Source organism: Sapajus apella, unplaced genomic scaffold (genome assembly GCF_009761245.1).
Source record: "Sapajus apella isolate SASKATOON/1434 unplaced genomic scaffold, GSC_monkey_1.0 scaffold72, whole genome shotgun sequence".
Taxonomy (NCBI): domain Eukaryota; kingdom Metazoa; phylum Chordata; class Mammalia; order Primates; family Cebidae; genus Sapajus; species Sapajus apella.
Window position 1 is genome coordinate 4,284,440 of NW_022437012.1, and position 13,009 is coordinate 4,297,448.

Here is a 13,009-nt window from a genome sequence, read left to right on the forward strand (position 1 = left end):
GAATCTATTTTATCTGAAGTAAAAAGGAATTAAAGTATTGTCAATGCTGTACTCTAAAATTCCAATGCCTCTTTGCAATACAAGAGTCTAAAACACTGTTGGTTATACTCATACTTAGAGTGGTAAAGAGTACATTCTTTTTTTTAGAGATGCACTCTTACTGTGTCACCCAGGCTGAAATGCAGAGGCACGATCATGGCTTGCTGCAGCTTTGACCTCCTGGGATCAAGTAATCCTCCTGTCTCAGCCACTGGGGTGGCTGAGACTGTAGGCATCCACCACTACACCTGGCTTTTTTTTTTTTTTTTTTAGTAGAGGCGAGGGCTCACAGCATTGACCAGGCTGATGTTGAACTCCTGGCCTGAAGCAATCTTCCTGCCTTGGCCTCCCATAGTGCTGAGATTACATGTGTAACCCACTGCATCTAGCCTGAAGCGTAGTTTTATGTTTATTTTAAAATCTGTAACCAATCAAATGTTCTTAAAAATACAGTAAAAAAATTACTAGAAAAAAATGAAGTTTTAAGAAAGACCAAAAAATGTAGGGTCGATGTTAATTTTCATTCTAAGAATCAACAGATTTTATCAAATATCTATGAAAGTTTCTAAACACTCTCCATTTTCATACTTAACACAGTCTGGAAGCAAAAGGTTCAGAGGATGACACAAGGCCACAGACTACATTTTAAGTAGATTTGGATTAAAAGAGTGCCTCTAATTTTGAGGCCAGAGACTCTTAGTACAGCTCTTTAAGAATAGTTATTTGAAGCGTTACAGCTCTTAGAATTTGTCTAGTAGACTTTTGAGTTTTGTCAGAAAGGCCTTAAAAATAAAAAATAAAAAAAAATAAAGAAAATAATAATAGTAATTAAAAAACAATTGTTATTTGAACTCCACTGGTCATCAAGGCTTGTGTTGCATATATGCAGAGATGGTCCCATGATGTAATACCGCAAGCAGTGAGAGTATTGTCCTGTTCTCATTCTAAAACTCCCTAACTTGAACAATGTCAAGAGTTTCCTCTTTTCTTACTTCAAGGATTTGCTCCTCTGAAAAGGTGAAAATGTAAGAGAGATTTGAGCATGGTTAAAAGATCTGAAAGAACATCTTACCTGGGAGGAAGTAGAGTTAGCAGGACTGTGCTGAGTAGGAATGTGATGATTTAAGCAGGCGGGGCAAAAGATGGAGAGTAAAGTAATTATACCCCAGGAACCAGAGTTTAAAAAAAAATGATAAAGAAGTCTGTTTGGGGTGGTGATAATTTCTTTCTACATTTCCCTGATCTGGCGCTGGGCTTCCTCAGCAGGCTACCTGCCTCTAGCTTTACAGGAGGCTGATCAAGGTGATAAGATGCTGTTGCTTAATTAGTAAACGCTGATGCCCTATAACCTAGTTTAACAGTAATTGCTATCATCTACTGAATTTGTGTAATAGTGGCTTTCTTCACAACCTGCAAATATACACTTCTAATTGCTTGATGATAACATATTTTTTAAAAAAGAGAATGGAATTTGGAAGGCTTACAAATCAAATGGAAATGAGAAAGTTCTGCGTAGGCATAATTTATTTGTTAGCACTACCTCACGTGCTTTTTAGATATAATTAATTCTTAACACATTTCTGAACGGTGTCTTTGTTGCATATAAACTCCATTTTAATCAGGAAAGTGGAGAGTTAATGATTTTCTTTATCAATTCTAGAACTGGATTATAATGCAAAGATACATTTAGGTATATATATGCAAAAATCTGTAAACCACACAGAAACAAGTGCTTGCTTAATATAAAAGCTATTATGGTTGAGTTTGCCTCAGAAGCCTAGTGCTTAGTCTGTAAAAACGTCTTTGTAAACTTAATGACAGACTAGTTCTCCCTGATAGTTTTGTGTAATACTTTCTTAAGGTTCCTTCAAGTTATGGTCTGTGATTCAATAAACAAACACTTAAGTGCAATGACAAAAAGGAAGTAAGAGTGACCTTGCGTTAATATGGGATCGTGTAATGCCACCACCCAAATAACACAGAAATTTTGTCTAGTCTTTAGAAGCTTAAGCTACATAAGACCAAAGAATGAATACACACATTGATGGAATTAAGCTAATATGTAATCTTGAAAACGTGGTAACTGTCTTTTCATTTAAATTTATTTAAAAAATATTCCTTTAATATCTATTACGAGTAAAAGCTGTTGATAGAATATATGTTATATTGAGTTTATGCTGCCTATTCTCTTGTTGTAATCCTACCTAAAGATTAAAAAGTAAGAGGGAAGAAATGTGCCTGTATTTGGAGTAAATCATATAGAATGGATGTTCTTAAAGTGAGACCTAACACACTTCAAATACATACGAGGTACTTAGTAAAACCTATTGAATACATGTCTTAGTTTGTTCTGGCTGCTGTAACATCATACCATAAATTGGATGCCTTATTAATAACAGAAATTTATTTCTCACAGTCTGTAGGTTGAGAAGTCCAAAATCAAGACACCAGCAAATTGGGTGTCTGGTGAGCCGACATTTTGGTTCATAGATGGGGCTCTCATTCTGTGTCCTCAGATATTGAAAGGAGCCAGGGAGGTCTCTGGCGACCTCTTTTTAAGGACAGCCATGAGTCAACCTATTCATGTCTCCAACCTCATGAACTAGTCACTTCCCAAGGTTCTACCTCAGAATACCATCAAGTTGGTGGTTAGGATTGTGACACATAAATCTGAAGAGGATAGAAATGTTCAGACATTTAAACCATGGCATTTTACCCCCAATCCCCTCAAATTTACGTCCTTTTTGCATGCAAACTACATTCATTCCATCTCAATGGTGCCAACAGTTCTAATTCACTCTTGCACATATTCAAAAGTCTAAAGTTCAAAGTCTCATTTAAATGTCATTTTAATCAGGTATAAATGAATGCCGTGGCTCAGAAATCAATACTGAAAATATGCGATTTTGACATGGTGAACAGAAGCCTCAAGGTCTCTCTGACTTTCACCTAACAGCCTCACCATCTTTCCCAAAGAAGCTGAATTCCCTTTATCTGCCTGAGATACAAACCCACCAAAAAGAAAAATTGTTATTTCTTTACCTCACTGTTATCTCATTATATATTGCAGTAAAGAAGATCAAGATGTGACCACACCTGAGCAGACATTTTTATGAGTTATAATGACTATCCCTCAGGACTAAACTCTGATTTATTTTTATCTTGCCCTAATTCCTGTATAAGGGACCTGTGGAGTCATGCCCTATAAATCATAAATTATCATCAGATGGGTTTTATTTAACCTTATATATCATGATATACTTTCCGACCTGACTCTGGCATAACATTGTTAGACAAAGAAGAAACTAAAAATACTTTACCCCAAAACATGTTTATTTGCCATATTTTGAAATGGCCCTGAAAAGCTGTCCTTTGTAGGGGAGAATTTGCATCTGTAAAGAATCTCTGTTAACATAGCTAGATCTTTTTCTTCCAAACCCTCGCAATACTAAAGAGATTAACTAAGAGCTGACTTGGAAACATTTGTCACCTATAATCTCTAAGGGAAGCCACTATAAGACTTCAAAAGAATTGTGGTCTCCACAATCTTTATCTTAACCTGAACATTCCCTTTCTATCTATCCAAGGTCTTTAGACAAAATCAACCAATTCTCAACCAGAAAATATTTAAATTCACCTGTAGCCTGGAAGCCTCCTGCCCCACTTTGAGTTGTTCTGCCTTTCTGGACCAAACCAATGTATTTCTTAAATGTATTCGATTGATGTCTCATGCTTCTCTAAAATGCATAAAATCAAGCTATGCCCCTACCACCTTGGGCACAAGTTCTCAGGACTTCCTGAGGGCTGTATTGCAGGCCATGGGCACTCATATTTGGCTCAGAATAAATCTTTTCAAATATTTTACAGAGTTCAACTCTTTTCATCGACATCTCCAAAGATCATTTCAATTCCAAAGAAAACCATTTCCGGATTAATCTCTGTTCCAGGATTCAATCAATCTCCCTAGTAATCATTTATTGTCCCTCAATAGAATTCCTCTTTTTCCCATTTCCATAAACCTGTTTTAGCAGAATCCAAGTTCCCATTATTGCTGTGACCTTGAAATGGTATATAAGCCTCATTGGGAAGTTGAGCTTTTATTCTGATGGCTTCTGTGTATACCTATTAAATAAGTTTGTATTCCTTTTCTCCTGTTAACCAATCTTCTTCATGCCAGTGGTTTTACAGTGAACCTTTAAGGGACCAATGGCCATGGCCCCCATAGAGTCTCAAGGTATATTCATACTGAGGCATATTGTCTTCTAGCTGTGAACCTGAGACATCAAACAAGTTATATCCTTTCAAATTACAATCATGGGGTAGACATAAGACAGAAATTCCCATTCCAAAAAGGAGAAATGGAAAAGAAGAAGTGGCAGGTCCTGAACAATTCAAAGACATTAAAGCTCAAGAAGAATAAATTATAAATAACTCAGTGCACATTTTTCTAGAGATTCTCTCTCCTTAGAGAAAAGATTCACTTTTTAAACAGTAAAATAAATGTTTCAGCAATTATTAATTTGTTTTTTCTTAGCTTTTATGAATACATGATTTTTACCCTTGTTGGCCCATACTACTTATATCTCTGAGCTTAAGGGAAGAAGAAGGAAAACTAGGAATTGTAATATTCAAACTCTTACATTCAAAAATTTAATTTTACAGCAAGACAATTATGTTCAATCTAGCTACTTTCTTGAGAAAAGACTCTAAATTCTACTTTCAATTTTCTTCAAGTATATTAACAGGCATGTCAGGCTGGATTATACAGAAGGAAAGCTAAGTAGAAAGAAGAAACAGGAGAAAACTACCTTGCCCCTAGGTATTGGAAGAGGAAAGGAAAGAGAGAGAAGAGTAAAAAATCTAGGTAAATGCCTAACCTAGAAAGGAAGTGCTGACTTAGACCATGTGAACAGAGAAGAAATTTACTGCTGTAGAAACAAGAAGAGGGTGATCACTTTCCTCCCATTGCAAAGGGTCACATTCAGCATCCTTATAACAAAAGACAGATTTTAAAAAAAGGAAGGCATAACAAGGTAATTACATGCAAATATGTGCACTGAAGTCACACAAAATATAAATACTAAAAGAAAGGGCCACTCAGAGACTCAGGAGGCTGAGGCAGAAGGATTGCTTGAGGCCAGGAGCTGGAGATCAGCCTGGGCAAAATAATGAGAACTTTTCTCAAAAAAGAAGAAGAAAAACAGAAGAAGAAGAAAGGAGGAGAAGAAGAACAGAACAAGAATGATAAGAAGGAGGAGGAAAATAAAAAGAAAAAAAAGAGACCAGGAGAGGTCAGTGCTTAAATACTTCTTCACTGAGGAGACGAGAAAGAGGTGGGGGAATTGTAGGAGTATGTAGGAGTAAATAATTTTCAGGGGAAATTAATGCAACTTGTAGACAGAAACCAATTTGTCACTGCTTCTCTTTGTGAAAGTGAGGGGATTCTACCGGAAGGCTTGGAGGTTAGGGTTTTTCAAGGACAGTTGATAGGCGAGGAACTAGAGAATAGGTGCTGCTGATTGGTTGAAGATGCAATTATGTTGTACAGAAAATAGTTTTCGTTTGCTTGAGTTCACCTCTGGATAGAGGCACACAGAACCAGCTGAATCATGAGTCATGAGTCTGGGTGGGGTTAGTAGTTGCCAGTATGCAAAAGTCTAAAAAGATCTCAAAAGACCAACCATAGGTTCTGCAGCAGTGATATTATCTACAAGAGTAATTAGGGAAGTTACAAATCTTGTGAGCTCCAGAACAAAGGGTGGTTATTATTTAACTATTCCTACATCTTAGAAAAATTCAGGCCTCTCTCAAATCTCAACATTGTGGCCCCTTATTAGCTTTATATGGGGAGTTTGGTTTGAGGAAGGGCCATTATAATCCTTGCTTTAAGATTAAGGTGCAAACTAAGTTTCTTCCAAAGTTAGCTTGACTTATATCCAAGAATGACCAAGGACAGCTTGGAGATTAGAAGGAAGATGAAGTCAACTATGTCATATTTCTCTTACAGTCATAATTCTGCAAACATGGCTTCAAGTCCCTTCAATTTTCAAAGCACTCAGCATGCTGAAGTGCCATATTTTGGGAATCATTTTTTTGTGCTCCAATACTGCGCCATGAAGAAGATCATCTTATAATCAGTCCTCTCCTATTAATAATGTTGGGCAGTGGAATAAAGGAGAGGAAGTTGCAACAACTTACTGTTTCTGGCCACTCTTAGCTCTACATAGTATACATGCTTATTTGAGAGCCAGGGGCCTCCTGCAAAGGAATACAGGTAGAAGGTAATGATGACCTCCCATCAGAGGCTGTGGGCCGACAGCCATGCCAGAGGACAAAATAGATGGTGGTCCAGGAGCAAGCACCTCCTGAAGTGGAGTTGAGGTGAAGTTAAAAACGGAGCAACCGAAAACTATCACAAAAACCTAGCAAGGCCAGTTTATGAGTTATGCTGGCTGCAGATTTCTCTGCCTATGTCAGTAAGGAATGCAGTAACCACTGTGTTATGAAATACACATTATTCTGGAAATCCAAGGATCACTACAAGTTCAGGGAACCCCTAATTTCCACTTCCTGAAGCATGTGGAGCCTACTTTACCATACATTTAGATTTCAGGGAAAAGAGTCTGGGAGAAGCAGAAGGCTATTTCAGAGGCTAAGCACTGAGAGAGACTGAAAACTCCCATTAAACAAGCTAAGTTATTAAACTGGACTAAAATGAGCCCATATTACCTATTGGTTTCTTTTTTCTGCTAATTAGGGTAGGAAGACTTACATAGATCAAATTCAGTTTAACCAAGAATAAATAAATTACTTTTTTAAATGTATGTTAAAATAGCATTTTGAGCTAAGATTAATGAACTGAAGCCCCTTTTCCACACATTTTTTAGTTAAAAATGTGAATTTGTTACTCAAAATCATTAAGTATTGATAAGCCATGTTTCCTTTTTCTAAGACAATTGTTTCTCTGTTTTGTTTATTCTAAAACATTTAACTGACAAATAAAAAAGCATATATTCAAAATGTACAACATGATGATTTGATATTATGTATACATTGGGTAAATATACTACATTCAAATTACTTAACACATCCATCAGAACACATAGATATCATTGTGTGTGTATGAAAAGGACACTGAAAATGTGCTCTCATCAAATTTCAAAGTAAATAATAAAGTATTATTAACTATCATCAATATGTGTACATTAGATCCCAAGAATTTATTAACCTTATAATTAAAATTTTATACCTTTAACCAATATCTCTCATTTTCCCTTGCTCCTGTAACTGAGTATTCTTTTGTTTTTTTTGAGATGGTGTCTCACTGTGTCACCCAGACTAGAGTGCAGTGGTGCAGTCTCAGTTCACTGCAACCTCCACCTCCCAGATTCAAGCAATTCTCCTACCTCAGCCTCCTGAGTAGCTAGGGCTACAGGTGCGTGCCACCATCCCCTGCTAATTTTTTGTATTTTTAGTAGATATAAAGTTTCACCATGTTAGCCAGAATGGTCTTGATCTTGTGGTCCGCCTGCCTCAGACTCCCAAAGTGTTGGGATTACAGGCATGAGCCACCGCACCCAGGCTGAGTACTCTTTTTAAGGTGTTTTTCTTTGTCTGTTTTTCCTTCCCTCCCTTTTTGATGCCTTTTTCTTGTTAATAATAAAATAGTGACTTCTTTCCACCAAGCACTCCCTTGAACTGCTAGATTATCTAATTATATGTTTCCTTACAAGTTTCAGAGACTGAATATTAAGACAATCTAGGTGCCTATGGAATTTTCAGCCACCAGGAGATTATCTTGAGGCTACAGTTAATGTATAATCTAGATACACTTAAAATGGCACCAGCTCAATCACCAGATGAGACAGTAACTCAAGACAAAGCCTCAGTGCCCTTCCTGCATGAGCAGCATACCAAACTTCCCTTTTAAAGCCTTCACATGCTGCCCGAAAATGTGAAATGGGTTTTCTAAGGAACAAAGCCTAGATCATTTCTGAAACCGCCTTTGCAAAATTATGACTGAGACAGTGAAAGAGGTCTAACTTAAACAACTCCAGCTTGCTTGTAAATTTTAAGCTGTCCGTGTTCCTTCCTGGGCATAGATTGACTAACTTTGGAAGGAAAGTGGTTTATAGTTTATAGTTTAAAACAAAGACTGTAACAGTCCTTTCCCAAAACAAGCCCCCTTCTTACCTGGGGACTAGACTGCCTTCGTAAGACTAACAAATAATCCAAAAGATTAGAAATTATGGTTTACAAGTCATGCAGCTGAAAGCTACAAGATACTGACCCTCCTTAAACTGCTCTTAAGATCAGTACTTGAGATATTTTGCAGACTGTGCACTTGAGGGATCAACTGGCACAACCCAGATTGATGAATGGGCTCATTTGATCTTGTGGCCCTCACCTCTTAGCACAAGAGGACAGCTTCAACTTCCTAGATTTCATCTCTGACCCAACCAATCAGCACTCTGGACTCACTGGCCTTCCCCTCTGGCCCCAGTCCCCTAAACAAAACAGCATTAAAAACTCAGATTCCCAAATGCTCACTCAGGTGACTGATTTGAGTAATAATAAAATGCCAATCTCCTGTACGGCCAGCTCTTCGTGAATTACTGTTTCTCTATTTCAAGTCCCCCAGTCTTGATAAATCAGCTCTCTCTAGGCAGCAGGCAAGGTGAATCCACTGGGTGATTACATTTTCCCACTGCTATTTTGGTAAATAAAGTGAATTTCCTGCCGCACCTTGTCCTTGTGTTTTGGTTTTGCAAACAGGGAGCAGGTAAATCAGGGAAATTCAAATAAAAATTACAGTGAGAGATCACTTTGTGCCTTCTAGAATGGCTATTATCAAAAAGACAAGAGATAACAAGTGTTAAGGAGGGTGTGCAAAAAGGAAAATGCTTGTATACTGTTGGTGGGAATGTAAATTTGTCCAGCCATTGTGGAAAATAATACGGATGTTTCTCAAAAGTAGAAATATAAAGCTACCATATGATCCAGCAATTCCACTTCTGGGCATACATCCAAAAGAAATAAAAATAGAATCTTGAAAAGATTTTGCACTTCCATGTTTATTGCAGTATTACTCACAATAAGCAAGATACAGAAACAACCTAGGTGTCCATCCACAGATAAATATATTACAAAATGTGCTTTTTCTTTCTTTCCTCTGTTGTTCCTGGGGAACTGAGTCTCCTAGGAAGTCTCTCAAAATAAACACACAATTAAGTAAGACACACTTCTGCCCTTCCTCGCAATTAGTGGGACATAGTCTTAGAAGCCAACATTAATAGCAAAGCACAGTGTGTGAAGTGTGACAGTGTGACTATTTATACACAATATGAAAACAAGAAGAAGAGGGGAAGTTTTGCAGTGGAAGTTTTACTTAACCAAGACTTTGAAGACCAATAACAATTGGCCAAGATGGGAAGAAGATAGAAGATCGCAAACAACTTTTTCAAAAGCATAAAACTGAACAAACAGTAGGCAGGCTTGAGGACTAGGAGATTTCGTTTTGACTGAGACATACAGAGGATGCATGTAGAAGTGAAGAATGATTAGCTGTGAGGATGGAAGCAATGAGCCAGAAATACAAGCCTGTGTACAATTAAATATTGAATAGTGAGCCATTTGATATTTAAGCATTATGGGAGCTATGAATGTTATGGGAGTTTAGAAATGAGAAAAACTAATGAGGACAGAGTACTCAGTGAAGGCTTCATGGAGCAGATGTGATTTATGCAAATGCCCTCAGCATTTTGGATCTTAAATGTTAGCAGTATTCTTATTACACCTCCTCAAATCAATGAGCATCAGTCAATTAAAACATCAGAAGGAGAGGGACCGGCTCATAGAACTTCTGATTGAGACATGTGGCTATTAGAGTCATCGATCCATCCACAGCATTTCCTGAAGACTGCTTTTTAGATACTAGTTCCATTAGTGGTTAATAGGTGTTTTCTGCAAAAATTTTGTGGACAAAACTCAATGGGCTTCTGAGATGTCCTTTATTAATATTCTATTAGATGCTGGAATGCTCCAAATAATGGTAATGTAAATAGGGTTTCTGAGCAAATTAACCACAGAACCTCTTATTTCTTGGAAGAAATTGTTCCATAGCACACCCTTTGAGTGGCACAGCCATGAATTAGCTGCTGACAAGAGAGAAATCTAGAATATCATTTGACAAGAAAATAATTCAAAATATAGCAGGGTGCCCTACCAGGGAGTAGAGTTCTGCATAAGGAAATATAGAAACAAGTGGTGCTTAAGGAAAGAAATAAGAATAAATGCACTTTTTATTAGGAATGTTTGGCGGTATTATACTTGGTCCAACTTATAAAATACAATTAGTTTTATAGACACAGTTTTTCCACCTTCCTTCTTCATCTCTGAAATTTGACAGTTGATCTTTTGACTAACAGCTCTTCAATCTCTTCTTCTTTGCCCTAAATGTATGTCTTCCTGACTTCCAGATTCACATATATCAGTTACCAACTTGACATTTCTGCTTGAATGTCTAAGAGGTACCTCAAACTGAACTCTAGGACTCCCTCCGCCATTTTCAATATGTTGTTCCTATAATTTTCACCATCTCAATAAATGACATTATCAGCAATCCATTTTGTCAGGTTCCAAACAAGTTCAAGTATAAGACAAGTTATACTTGAACTTCCTGCTTTGCAGATATTATACTTGATTTATACTTTCTTCCTGCTTTGCAGATTTTATATTTGATTTCACCTCTTACATTTTTCCCCTAGATATTATTTTTTTATATAATTTAGTTTTATTGTTAAACATTAACCTCTCTGAGAATTCTCCCCTCGCATCTGGACCGAAAATAATATTTTCTTTTCTCGATTTTATTATTCTTTACTATGCTTGCAACTACATAAATTATAAAATTATATCATTCTCTTCTACCCAAAGGTAAGTAAGCTTTATGAGGGCAGGGGATTTATCTATCTTGATCTGAACATTTTGTAGCTTCAGTACTTGGCATAGAGCAGTACTGTACTAAATATTTACTGATTTGATCGGTGAATAACTTCATATAATTTGGGCACTTGGAAAGTCTAGAAAGATGCTGATTGTGCATTATGTCAATTTTTCATGAAAAACTGCAAGTCAAGATGTTTTGTCCCATATTATGGAGTTGTCTTTCACTGAAACATTATATAAGCTAGCCTATTTCTGCACAAGTCCAAAGATATTTTTTTCACAGCATTCCAGTTAATGGCATGAAATGGTTTAAATTTTCTTCATATATAATTAAATTTAGCAGATGCTTCATGTGCAGTCCTACTACCTACACCATTGAGAGATGTTATTGATTAAAAAGACACAAAATATTTGTATTTTTAAAATTCAAAATGAATTAATCAATTCAAGCAGTGATGATAATGACCATTAATGTAAAATAAGATAGCCAGACATTCAATGTCTCCTGAGATAGGTGTATACCTTTACCTTTGAAGGAGTGCTGCCAAAAAGGTTAAAAAAAAAAAACAAACCAAAAACTTGAATTAGATCAAGCATCTGGTTGTAATTACTAGTGGATGATAGATACACAGGTTAGAGAAATATGTTCTATATTTTGTCCCATTACATGTAGGCAATCAGTGAATCTAGACTGTGGAAAACTTTGGGCAGCAAACTGCCCATTTGCCTCTACAAATAAATTTCAAGGAAATAAAATATTAAAATAAGTGTAAAAAATAGGTTGACTGAGGTCATGTGTAGACCTTGTTTGGATGTTGATTCAAACAAACAAATAATTTTTAAAAATAAAAAAATGTGTACATGTGACAATTCTTAAATACCTTACTTGATAATTAAATCTGATTTAATATCTTATTTTCTAGAAAATGATAAAGCCCACTCAAAGAGTTTCAGCTAGAGAAATTTGTACTCCTGTATTAACCCATGGACCTTCCATAAAACGTCTTTTGAGTGTCAATATGGAGATAAATTTAGAAAAGTCATAGAAGTGCAAGATCCTGTATATAAAACTACATTACTATAGGCTTAATTACTCTCTGAGAAGTTAAAATTCTAAAGAAGAAGAAAAAAAATCTGGTAACCAAATCTCTCAGCAACAGGATAGTGATATTTATAAAAATTTTAAACTTGCTCTTCCTTAGGAAAACATTCTTGTATGTCTTCTGGCGCTTCAGAGCAATGAATTTAGATAATAGTCACCACACACTTTACATATAACCCACCACTCAGGGTTACATATGTTTGCTGTAGCTTCTTTAATCTAATGAACAAAACAAGTGGTCCTATATCTCCAGCTATTATTGGATAATCTTAAAACATACTTCCAGGTTTCTAAAACCGAAATCTTAGAACAATGAATCAAGTGGTAAGATGAGTGGTACCCAAAACTCTTTGCATAAGGCTTCCTTTTTATAATCCATAGAAGGCAAGAGCTACTAGAGATCAGATAAATGCCAACCACAGATAACATTTCAATGGTAGTCTCCAATTTTCAAGTTTTCTGCTTTTAAAACTTTTGTTAGAAGTAGAAAAATAGATTTATCTTAAAGTCACCTTTTTCTTTCTCTTTATTTACTCTCTGTGCAAATGTTACTGATTGGAGAAGAAACATAAAGCCCTACAATAATAAGAAAAAGGGTGGAAAAAAAAATGAGTCCCTATTATAAAATATCCAGCCTCTGAATAGTCAAGTTAGCTGTACTGCTATAGAAATAGAAAATCCTCTAGTCATTTAATATTCCATATAGAATATTTATATATTTGTGTCTATATAATGTAGATAATATATATTGCATAGGTATATGTATTAGATTACAAATGTATATATGTATACACATGTATTATATATATGTATATGTATAAATAAAAATTCATGCACACATCTCAATATATAATACAAACACATGCAGAAATACAGAGAGAGAGATACACAGAGGGAGACAGAGTAGTTTCATGTAACACA

At 36.0% G+C, this 13,009-nt stretch overlaps 1 non-coding gene across 1 annotated transcript; it reads left to right on the forward strand.

Annotated features, from left to right (window-relative positions):
- Window positions 1-765: 765 nt before the first annotated feature.
- Window positions 766-824, forward strand: LOC116531823. Its single transcript, XR_004260605.1, has one exon. It is a non-coding gene; the product is annotated as a U7 small nuclear RNA (small nuclear RNA).
- The last annotated feature ends 12,185 nt before the right edge of the window (window positions 825-13,009 follow it).